Source organism: Balaenoptera acutorostrata, chromosome 1, assembly GCF_949987535.1.
Source record: "Balaenoptera acutorostrata chromosome 1, mBalAcu1.1, whole genome shotgun sequence".
Taxonomy (NCBI): Eukaryota; Metazoa; Chordata; class Mammalia; order Artiodactyla; family Balaenopteridae; genus Balaenoptera; species Balaenoptera acutorostrata.
The window spans coordinates 33,999,747-34,012,441 of NC_080064.1; positions in this window are offsets into that span (position 1 = coordinate 33,999,747).

A 12,695-nucleotide genomic window follows, 5' to 3' on the forward strand; every position below is an offset into this window, starting at 1 on the left:
TTGCTTCAAGAGGCAGCTATTGTCTGCCAAGAGGCTGTGCAGAGAGTTACCTGGGAACCCAATTTCATACTTGCAGCCCCCAAGCCTGCTCCCTCTCTCACCTGGAGTAACAGCTGAAGCACAGGTGATGGCAATGTTTTTATAGGTGTGTTTGCAAGTGATGGTCTGCTCAATGGAAACACCTCCATCTGCCTGGGTATCTGGTCTACCTCTCCAGAGCTGGCCTACCCTGGTGGGTGATTGTGAGGCCAGGTCCCAGCCCTCTCCTACAGCTGTCGTTGTTGTTGTTATTATTATTATTGTCATTATCAGGCTCACAACAACCCTGTGAAGTAGGTATTATTATTGCCTCTTTTTTAAAAAAAATAGTATATAATTGACATATAATATTGTATTAGTTGTAGGTGTACAACATAATGATTTGATATATGGATACATCACAAAATGATTCCTGCAATAAGTTTAGTTACCACCCACACCACACTAGTTATAACTATTTTTTTCTTGTGATGAGAACTTTTAAGATCTACCCTCTTTGCAACTTTCAAATAGACAACAGTATTGTTAGCTACAGTCATCATGCTGTACTTTACATGTCTTATAACTGGGAGTTTGCAGCTTGTGACCACCTTTATCTATTTTGCCCACCCCCCACTCCCCACCTCTGGCAACCACCAATCTCTTCTCCGTATCTATGAGTTAGTTTTTTCATAGATTCTACATATAAGTGAGTTCATACAGTATTTGTTTTTCTCTGTCTGACTTATCTCACTTAGCATAATACCCACAAGTCCCATCCATGTTGTCACAAATGGCAGGATTTCCTCCTTTTTATGGCTGAATAATATTCCTGTGTGTACGTGCGCGCGCATGCGCACATCTCAGTTTCTTTATCCATTCTTCAATCTATGGACACTAAGCTTGCTTCCATGTCTTGGCTATTGTAAATAATACTGCAATGAACATGGGGGTGCAGATATCATTTCGAAATAGTGTTTTGGTTTCCTTCAGATAAATTCAGTGCCTCTTTATAGCTAAGAGAACTAGGACTCAGGGAGATGAAGGGCCTTGCCCAAGGCTACGAGCTAGAGCCAAGATCTAAGCCAGGCCCTGGACTCAATATACATGTTCTTTCCATGTTCAGTTTCAAGGTGATCATTTGGCTATGGAGAGTAAGATTAAGTTGTCCTTAAAATGACTTGTAAAATGTAAGTGGCCTCCCCAAAAAAATACCGTAAAGATTCAGTCATAGTGAACAGTGAACATTTATTCAAAGTACTGGGTGAGGCACGTTCACGTATGTTCACATTTATTGCCTCAGTTGTTACTCACAGTAACCTTGTGAGGACGGAGGAGTCTCCCCATCCCAGACATGGAAACTGAGATTCTGCCAAGCACAGTGATTTGCTCAAAGTCCCACAGGTAACAGCTGATGTTCTGGGTCTGGAAAGCAAGTCTTTGAGACTCCAAGCCCAGTGCTCTGTTCTGGAGACTGTGAGATGGTGGTCGGGAGCGAGGAGCTGGGGAAGAAACAGATGGAGGGAAGGAGCCTTGGGCAAAGTAATCTGGAGTTTTACTCTAATATGTTCTGGTCAAGCAGTAACAGGCACAGCAATCCATTTTGGGGGATAAGGAAACTGAAGCTTGGAGAAGTGCAGTAACTTGTTTGAAGTTACACAGCTAAGATGGTGATGCTAGTATTCATCTCGAATCTGTCTGACTCTTAGGCCTTTGCCCTCTGCACCACTCCACATTGTGGTTGCCAAAGCCACATACCTCCTGTTTCTGATGGTCTCTTCTTCCAGCCATAACCTGATGTCTATTAGGAACTCTGGATCCTTTTCTCTCAGGTAGAAAGGGCTTGAGTGCCTCTGCCTTATAACCCCAAATAGTGCCAGGCACTGTACTAGGCAATTTACTAATACATGCATTTACTTCATTTAATCTTCATGATAAGTCTGAAAGGTAGGAACTACTATTATCCCCATTTTTATGATGAAGAATGTGAGGCCTAGAGATGGCACATAATTAGAAATGAACTGGAATTTGCATCAGGGACTTACTCCAGACCCGAGTTCTTAACTGCTACCCTCTTCCACATTTTCTTGCCTGGACTGGGTGTAGATTTTACTCTCTAAGGTATATCAGGCCGTGAACCCTAAAGACCAGAGTTCAAATCTCCAGCTACCCTTGTCCTTATCCATAAATTCCCATCTCTTCTTAAAGACACCACTCACCCCTAACACATATTAAGTCCTACTAAACTTGTCTTCAATTCTCACAATTACCCTCAGATAGGCAGTGTTGTCTCCATTTTCCTGAGGAGGCAGATGAGGCTCTAGGGTCTCAAGGGTGGGCATCAAGGTCCAGAACCAGGTCTGTCTGTCTCCAAGATCCATACTCTTTCTACTCACCATGCCCCTCCCACCTGGGAGGCTCTGAGGGAGCCTGGAAAATCTCCCACTTAGAATCATGATGCCTGCATTCTGGCCAGCTCTGCCCCTACCCAGATGCCTTACACCATCTCAGGTACTAAGTTCCCATCCAGATAATGGGATGAGGGGGCAATGGGCTTAATGATTTCTAAGGCTCCCACCTGATCTGAGAGCATGGGGTCTTGTCCTCATGACTCTGTCTCAAGGCCCACAGAGAGAGCAGGGCTCAGCTCCAGCACAGAATCAGTCTCCTAAGCTTGGGGCTGATACTCATGGATCTGACCTGACCCCTGTGTCTCCAGAGGGGTCACCAGTCACATCCCTCCTCAGTGGAGGGCAATTTACCTAACTCTGGTTTCCCTGGTTTCCTGGAACCTCTCCTATGGGCCTCCCCCATCAGACTCAGTGTCTACCTACCCTCTGCACTCAGCAGAGGTGATGGAGGTGATGGAGGCAAAGAGACCAGGCTGCTGGACCCCTTTGCCAAGTCACTGGGGTTGTCAGCTGAGCTCTTCCTGGGGCACTCATTATAGCATTTACTTCTTTTTTCCTTCACTGTTCTTAATTTGTTATAAAACGATTCAACAGTGCAAGACTATATAAAGTAAAACGGAAGGCTCTCCCCAACCCCCAATATTGGCTCTTGATTGGAACTAACTAATCTTAACAATTTGGGAGAATCCTTTTTCTATATATATAGCACTTTTTATGTGTGTGCATCCATACATGCAAATATAATGTACATGTGTGGAATTGATAGAAACAGAATCGTATTACACACAGTGCCTGGCATGTTGTAGGCACTACTACTTTTTCCACTTAATGTCACATTATGGCCACCTTTCTGTGTTAGCACCTGGAGGTCTATTTATTCTTTTTAAGAGCTACATAGTTTTCCTCTGCGTGGTTGTGGCATAATGTAATCTCCTCCAGGTGGCCTCCAGCGTTTCCCTACTGTAACCATGGCTGTCACTTCTTGAGTGCCTATCATGTGCCTGTCTCTGTAGGAGGCCCTTTAGGTACATGTTTTTTCTGGCTATGTCATTCTTATTCTTGAAAAGCTCACTTGGCATCTAATAAGTGCTCAGGGAATTATCAGGAGACCCATCTCAAACGTTTCACCTTTGTGAAGCCTCTCTTATTCCCTTTCCCCACCCCCTCTCTCCCCCCATTCAGGTCCTGTGCAGGATCTGAGACATGAGTAGGATAAGACCCAGTGCTAGAGGACCTCACAGACCAGAAAACAGATGTGGGAACAGATAAGTACAGCCCAGGGTGAGCAGAACAAGAAACAGGCACCAGGAACAGAGGAGGAAGGACTGATATGTCCACAGGGGTCTGGGGATCGTCTCAGAGGAAGAAGGCTGGGAGTTTGGAAGGATGCTGGGAGTTTGGAAGGATGCTGGGAGTTTGGAAGGATGCTGGGAGTTTGTTGGGTGGGAGTGGATGATGCCTTGGTTCCGTCTTTACCCTACATGTGACTTACTTCCTGCACCTGTGCTTCTCGCCCTCATCCATCCTTCATGCCACGTCCACTTCCAAAAAAGGGACTTGGGGGCTTCCCTGGTGGCGCAGTGGTTGAGAATCTGCCTGCCAATGCAGGGGACACGGGTTTGAGCCCTGGTCTGGGAAGATCCCACATGCCGCGGAGCAACTGGGCCCGTGAGCCACAACTACTGAGCCTGTGCGTCTGGAGCCTGTGCTCTGCAACAAGAGAGGCCCGCGCACCGCGATGAAGAGTGGCCCCCGCTTGCCACAACTAGAGAAAGCCCTCGCACAGAAACGAAGACCCAACACAGCCAAAAATAAATAAAGAGATAATTAAAAAAAAAAAAAAAAAAAAAAGGGACTTGGGGGACATTCCAGTTTTTATAAAATGGCACATGCGATAACAATAGCATGATTAACTGAGGGAAAGGAGTAAGGGTTTTGTTATAAAATGGGAGAAGAGATGAACCATAAACCTAAACTGAGGAGAGTTACTGCAATAGAATACAAGGGGTAACTATGTTTCCCAGCAGGCAAAGTGGGTTGCACGTGCTGCACTGTGGGGACAAAGGGCCCGTCCAGCCCCACAAGTAGAGCCCATGCCCCCTTCTCTCCACACTTGACCCTTGGTTGGTTCCCTGTGTTTATGGCTCCCTTGTGTATTGGGCTGGTCAGTGTTTTGGATTGATCTTTAACTCTGACTGATTCACATGACTAAATTGGATGGAGAGGCTGTGGACCAACAGTTTCGGAGCACCTGCTATCTACCACTCCTTTCCAACCACCCTCCCCTGAGACATAAACAAAGCACCTGGGGCACAAAAGAGTGCAGAGAAACATCAGTAGGGCTGGCCCTGGGGCCACGTCTCCTGATCCCAGCACAGCCTCTTCACAGGTTCAGCTGGGAGGGTCTGAGGATGAGACATCTCAGAACAAGGAAGCAGTCCAGGCATGCAGTTTGCCAAGCTGGAGTCACAGAGCAAGCTGGACACGTATAGATGTCCTAGGTGGGAGCAACGGCTGTGTATCCCAGCATGGCTTGAACGTAGCTGATTTAGTTTATAAATTTTAACTGTTGAAAAAACAAAAGCTGTTAAGACAGAACTAGTACTTGTCAAGTGCCTAATATATGCCAGAAACTTCTGTTACTATGTCTTCATCTGTGAAATGGGGATGACAGTAAAATAATAGCAATCTCTCCAGCTGATGAAGGACCAGTGAGAGCCATGGAATCACTTAGCATAGAGCTAGCACTTGTTAGGCCCTTAATAAGTATTATTGTTATTATCTTGGTCATTATTGCCATCATCCTCACAATAGTCCTGTGAAGTAGGTATTGCCAAAGCTGCCTAAGGGTAAGGAACTGAGGCTCAGGGAGAAGAAGTGCCCAAGGTCACCGAGTTAGAGCCAGGAAGCTAACCTGGGCCTGTTGGGCTCAATTCCTGTGCTCTTTTGACGCTGAGCCATGAAGGGGAGTCCAGGAGATAAACTGAAGGCTAAGGACAAGCACACAGAAGGCAGCCAGGCCTGGGGCGAGTGTATATGGCATTAGGTCCCTCTACTGGGTGAGGAGGTCTCCGAAAGGCAGCTGCAGAACGTGGATACATTCAGCTGGCCTGGGCCTGCAGCTAGAGTCGCAGTCATTGTAGTGTGGGCCATGCTTGGGCCATGCTTGAGCACCCAGAGGAGCAGCAGAGAAGCAGCTGCAAGGAAGGCTGGGGCTGGACCCAGGTCCCAGGGTGCTGGGCAGGGCAGGGCCGGGCCACCTGAGGGGGCCATCTCTTGGCTCCTGGGTGATGAGAGCTTAGGAAAGTGGTATCGTTTGCATGGACTACATGTTTGGCTTCTCTTAGTCTAAGTGTCAACTTGCAATGATTAAAAAGTAGAAATTAAGGGTGTGGGCTGAGCATGTTTCACAAAACATGGATGGAGACGATGGCACATCCCGTCCCTGCTACCCTGTCAGCCGCGCTTGGCTTGGGCAGTCTGTGCCACCACTACGTGGCATTACTCACCTGTGCAGGCAGCAACAAGGAGAGAGAAAGCAGTTGCAGTGGTGAAAACATCAGGTTTGGGGTTGGAAAACTCTGTCTCAGCTCTTGGCTCTGTGACCTGGGAGAAGTTATTTTACTTCTCTGAGTCTCTGCTGCCCCTTCTAAAATAATACCAACCTCTCAGGGTTAATTAAGGCTCAAGGGAGAACCATGGAATCAGTTAGCATAGAGGCTACACTTGATAAATAAGTAAGATAAGTAAGCACTTGATAATGATGATGATGATGATGATGATATTTATTTACTTATTTATTTTTATACATTTACTTTATTTATTTATTTATTTTTGGCTGCGTTGGGTCTTCGTTGCTGCGCGCGGGCTTTCTCTCTAGTTGCGCCGAGCGGGGGCTACTCTTCGTTGCGGTGCGCGGGCGTCTCATTGCCGTGGCTTCTCTTTGTTGTGGGCTCTAGGCACACGGGCTTCAGTCGTTGTGGCACGCAGCCTCAGTGGTTGTGGCGCACGGGCTTGGTTGCTCCGTGGCATGTGGGATCTTCCCAGACCAGGGCTTGAACCCGTGTCCCCTGTATTGGCAGGAGGATTCTTAACCACTGCACCACCAGGGAAGTCCCCGATGATGATATTTATTAAATATTATTAAATATTATTATTATATCATTTTCACAACCACCCTGTGAGGTTTCCCCAGCAGCTGCTGCCTCAGTTTCCTTAGCAGATGCTCTCAGTTTCCCCATCTGCAAAATGGGAATAGTGCCGATGGCTCCAGAGTGTGGCTGTCAGGATGAAATGAGCGAGAGCACATGGCCCGGTGCCTGGCACACAGGAGGCCTTCTGTCACTGTTGGCCTCCTCCCTCCTCCTATCAGCCGGCGCCTCAGGGGGCTGGTTGCTCTGATTACCCTAATTCACTGGGATTCCACAGCCTCTCTTCCCAGCACACCTCATGCTGTGGGTCCTCAGGCCGAGAGTCAGGCTGGGGAGGTGGTGATGTTGGCATGGGCCCAGCAGACAGAGGGCAAGGCCACGCTGAAGGCCAGAGAGAGACATCCTTACAATGCCCCAGAGGTTATGCAGCTCCTTCTCCACGTCATCTCCTTTCATTCTCCTGCCCACTCCGGGGGTAGGTGTTGTGATCCCCATTTTGCAGACGGGGAAACTGAGGTAAGGGACCAGTCCAGGGTCACACAGGAAGTCCTTGGTGGGGCTGGCACTTGCCTCTCTCCATAGCTACCTGTCATCCAGCAATGGGGCTGTGGCTGCAGCCGAGGGGAGAAGCAGCAAACCCAGCGGGCCGTGGGCGGCCCTCTGGGGGCTCCTCACAGGCAGAGTCTCACTGGCTTGGGGAAGTCTGCTGCCTCCATGGCCTGGTGGGCCGCGGGGCACCTGGCAAGACAGGGGCAGCTGGTAGAGGCAACCTTCTCCTAGAAACCTCACTCCCTTCCCTAGGACTCCTTCTCTGAACAGCCACGGCTCTATAGAATTCCAGACTACTTTAGTATTTTGTGAGGAGGTATCAGGGCTCTGCGAACATCAGCTTCAGATGGAACCTTTGAGATCATCTGCTCCAGGCCTCTCACCTGTTTGATCAGGAAACAGAGGCTCTGAGGAACAGAGAAGTGACTTAGCAGGGCCAGGAGCAGAACACTGCAGCTCAGTGTCCTGATAGGATCACTGGATCAGGAAAATGACAGGCTAGGTCAGGACAATCCCGAGGAGAGGTCACATGGGCAGGACGGGGCGGGCCAGGGCAGTGAGGCCACAGTGAGATGTGGGTCTTCTTCTGCTGGGCATGGCTGTCAAGTGCTCATTTCATCTTTTCCTTTCAACATCCCTGGGAGGTCAGAGTTGTTGTCCTCGCTCTACAGGGGTAAGAAACAAGACTCAGAGACGTCTACAGTCAAACAGCCTCCTAGTGAAGGAGGTGAAATTCGAACCTGGTCCTGATGGTCTCCAAATCCCACCCTTTTCCATTACACCTCTTGTACTGGGTTTGAATAGTGTCTCCCCGCACCCCCAATCCACGCCCTTCCTGGAACCTCAGCATTGGATCTTTTTTGGAAATAAAGTCTTTGCTGATGTAATTAGTTAAGATTAGGTCACAGTGCAGTAGGGTGGGCCCTAAATCTAGTGTGGCTGGTGTCATCATAAGCAGGAGACAGACACAGAGAGGACAATGCCATGTGAAGACATGGAGAAGAGACGGAAAAGAACGCCACGTGAAGACAGAGGCAGAGGAGTGATGTGCTTATCAGATGAGGAAAGCCAGGATTGCCAGCAACCACCAGAAGCTAGAAGAGGGGAGGACGGATTCACCCCTAGAGGCTTCAGAGAGAGCGTGGCACTGCCAACACCTTGATTTCAGGCTGCTAGTCTCCAGAACTGTGAGACAGTAAATTCCTGTTCCTTTAAGCTGCTTCGGTACTTTGTTACAGCAGCCCCAGCAAACTAATACACCTCCTTCCTGTTGTACAGAAAGAGGGGTGACTTACAGGCATCATGGATACCAGGTGTGGTTGTGTGGAAATTTAGAATATCAGGCAAGCCCAACGTGGAGTAGGATGAAGGGGGCATACATTTGTCTGGCATTTGCTCTTTGCCGGCTCCATGCTGTGCACCTTACACAGGTGGTCTTAATCATCCCCTACAGGTAAGTATAGCCATTCCCATTTCACAGATGAGGAAAGTGAGGCTCAGAGAAGGGAAGTGACTTGCCCCGAAGCTCATTTTCCCCTACCTCTAGTGCTGTGCAAGGAGCAAACCCAGACTCCAGTTTGAGTCTCAGGGAAGCAGGCTACTTACTTCCCTACTCTGAGCCTCACTTTCTTCATCTAGAAAATGGGAATAATAGTGTCTGCCTCTTGGGTGGTTGTGAGAATACAATGAGTTTATCCTGCCATTCAACAAATGTTTATTGAAAGTCTCTGTGCCAGCCCCTGCTTTGGCTCCTGGGGACACAGCAGTGAACAAGATGGGCAGAGTTCTTGCTCCCAAGGATTATCATGCCTGGCAGGTACTCTGCAGGGGCTGGCACTTAGCAAGTGCTCAATAAAACTTAGGGGAATAAGGATATAGCGTTAAGTGGGATGGTGGGTGGGACAGGCTTGGCCTATAAGAGTAGCTCACTTCAGCACTACTTCTCTGCCACTGTCGGTGGTGGTACAGACCCCTGGCCCAGGAGGACACAAGGCCCTCTTGACCTGGGCCCCATGCTTTTGGGCACTGGGCAGTCACAGGTCTAAGCTGCCTCCCCGAGCCCGCAGGACTCTCTGGCCCAGGCCTGGGCTGTGAAGGCAGCTGAAGGCGCCTCGGATCTTGCCTCAGTGCCCTCCCCTGCAGCACTGTCCCCCTCAGCCGCTCAGCCTCAGCTCAGCCCCGCCCACTCCCTGACACTGTCCCTGGGCCAGGCCTGAGCCTGCCTTGGAGGCTCTCCCAGCTGTCCTGATGTCCCCTCTGGCTTCTGCAGACGCTCCCCCTTCTACCCCTGGAGGCCTCCGCTGGGCACCAGCCCCTCCCCCTCCAGAGGCGTCCCCAGACATCACCCCTGTGCTGTTCTCTTTTCCTGACAACTGTGGCATCAAATGTCAACCAGGCTCTGCTCAGTACCGGCAGGTGGGGGCAGGGGGGTGGTTCTTGCTCTCTGTGCAGTTTAGGGGAGGGTCCCCTCGAGTCCCCCAGGAGGGGCTAGGAATGGCTGGCCCTGGTCTGGCTCTGCTCCCAACTCACTGCTCTGCCTTGACCAAACCCCTCCCCCCAGACCTCGGCTTATCTCAGCCATGAAGGGGAGGCAGCCCTCTCTGGGCTTTTGAGGACCAAAAGGGACACAGGCAAAGTCCTTTGGGGACTGGGAAAATGCTGGGCAAGTGGCAGTGGGCTCCCCCGAAAGCTGACGGTCTTCCAGGTGGGTTCTGGAAGGGGGTTCTCGGGGGTGCAGAGCAGCTACGCCCATCAGACCTCAGAGAAGCCTGTCCTCTGTCCTCACTTGCCCCGAGTGAGCCGAGACAGCTGGCACCGTGCTGGGGAAGCGGGCTCTGGCGGGCCCTGACAGCTCAGCAGTGGCAGCAGTGGAGGTGGCGGTGGCGACAGCGGCAGGGGCTATTCTGAGAGCTGGGAGGGGCTGGGGAGCTGAGACTGGAGGAGGGGAAGCAGCCGGGAGGATACAGTCCTGCGGGGCTGTGGGGGGGGGGGGTCACTGCGTGGCCCAGGAAGGGGTCTGCCGAGGGCAGTGTGCCTCGGGAGAGGTGGGTAGTGCCTGCTCCTCACTGGGAGGGATGGACAGCTGAGGTACCGAGGCGTGCCCTGGGATCGTTCGGGTGTATGTGCACAGGTTTTGTGATCCAAGTGTAAGTTGACCGGGTAAAGCACGTGTCTGTGTGTGAGTGAGCGAGTGTGTGTGCATTGGAATGCGAGTGAGTTTAAGTACAAGGGAAGGTGTGAGCAGAAGCAAATGTGCCTGTGTGTGGAAGGGGGAGGAAAGCGAGGGTGAGCAAGTGGGGGCTTGTCTGTGAGCAGGAATGAATGTGGGAGTGGTAGGGAGGGTAACTGGGAGCTTGAGAGCCAGTGTGGAGGAGGGGAGGGGAGTGGGAGAGCCCTGGGGTTGGAACCACAGGAACTTGAGGGTCTGCGTAATTGGGACACACGTGTAAGGGACATAGGCAAGTGTGCATGTGAGTGAGCCCGAGTGTGTGAGTGGACTCCAGTGCGTGCCTGGTGAGAGCAGGTGGGACAGTGTGACCTGGGACAAATAGGGAGGGAAGATATGTAGGGGCAATGCCAACAGTAATAAAAACAGCTAGGATTATTGAGCACTTACTCTGAGCCTGATGCTGACATTCACGATTTTACAGAATTCTTCAAATAGCCTCTGAAGTTCATGCTATGATGATGCTCGTTTATAGATTAGGAAATAGTGGCTTTGGGCAGTTAAGAAACTTGTCCATACTCTTAATCAGTATGTTATACAGCCTCACAATGCACATGTGAGCAGGAACCAAGTTGTGAGTAGAGAAAAATGAGCATTGGTGTGCATGGTAGGTGTGAGTGTGTGTGTGTGGCAGGGGGGGAGCGGGGGCTGAGTGTGCCAGTGTGGGTCCCAGAGGAGATTCCAGGCAGCAGCTGTGGACACTGGGAGGGGCAGGGGCCGGAGCAGAGCCTGAGTCAGCCTCTAGGGCGTCTCTGCCAACCTGGCTTCCCAGCCCCGCAGTGGCAGCCTGTGCCAGGGCCCCCAGCTAAGGATCCTCCCAGCTCTGGTATGGCCCCCAGCAGGCCCCGTCTCACAGAGCAGGCTAAACCAGGGCTGAAGACTAGCAGGAGGCCTGCCTGGCTTCCAGGGTACCTGAGGAGGCAGCCCTCAGCATGGGCTCCCCAGGCAGGGAGGGCATATGAGAACCGTGGGAGGGGGTCCAGCAGTGATTTCAGGGCCCTTCTGACTCTAAACAGAACCACCTGGAGGGTGTGTGTGTATATGTAAGCAGAAAGGGGACAGCCAATGGTTCCCATGCCCACCCTTGCCTTCGGGATGTGACTCAGGCAGATGCCACGCCAGGCATTTGCAAGCTGGACCTGCTCCCACCCTCGGGGTGGGGGGGGGCGCAGCGAGGAGGGGCCCCTCCAGCCCTGCCCGCACCCTCACCCTTGGTCCTACTCCTTGGGACCTAAGCTGAAATGAAGGAATTTTTGAGAGACGGGTGTCTCCTGTGGCCTGGGCCCAGCCTTCCCACTGCCCAGAGAACTTTCTGCAAGTTGCAGTCTCCAGCCTCTCCAGGAATGTGGTACTGGCTGGTGAGCTTAGATTCTAGTCCTGGCCATTCCATCTGGGCTAGACACCTGCCACTCTGGGCCTCAGTTTCCTGACTGGCAAAAGAGAAATATTGGGCTAAAGGGACATAGATATTACTGGCAGAGCAGCAGTGGTCTGGGCAAGCAAGGGACAAGGACAAGTGCTGGGTGTTGGGTTAAAGAAGGTGTCAGGGATGAGTTGAGCTGAGTTTTGAGGAAAGGGAAGATCTTCGATGAGGATCTTGAGGAGGGTAAAGGGTGTTTTAGGCAGAGGGGATGCACCAAGCAAAGGCTGGCAGGTGGAGTGTTGGCTGGAAACCTAGCCTAGGGCCCTGTGGGATGAGGTCATGGGCTGCCCAACTGCTCAGCCGGCCTCTTCCTTCTGAGGCTGTATGATGATCTGACTTACATACATCTGACTCCTCCACCAGCCTATGAGGGAGGGACCTCATCTATCTCTGCTGCTGCTCTGGCCTTAGTAGCCCCAACAGTGCCTGGTGCATCAAAGGTGCTCAATAAATATCTGTTAAATGAATGAGCAACTTCTCCCCAAATAGGATGAAATTTGGGGCAAGTGTTTGTTCCAACAGCCCCTGCAAGAGCCTCCCACAGACTCTAAAGCAGTGGTTTGCAAAGTGTGGTCCAGGGTGCATCACCTGGGAACTTCTCAGAAATGCAGAGTCTCAAGCCCCAACACAGACTTACCAGACTGGGGCACAGCAATATGTTTTAACAAGCTCGCCAGGTTGATTCTACTACACGTTAAACTTCAGGCACCCTGAAAGCCCACGAAAAACAACTTGCAGATGGAGAAGCCAAAATTGTGGCCAAGCCTGACCCGGAACACAGGTATTCTTGACCCTCTCCCTTTCTCCAGCCCAGGGCACAAAGAGGGGAGCTCCATCATCCACCGCACCAGGTTTCTGGAATGAAGACTTGGAAACACCGGGGCGGGGGCGGGGGGTGGGGAGGTGAGGGGGGGGGG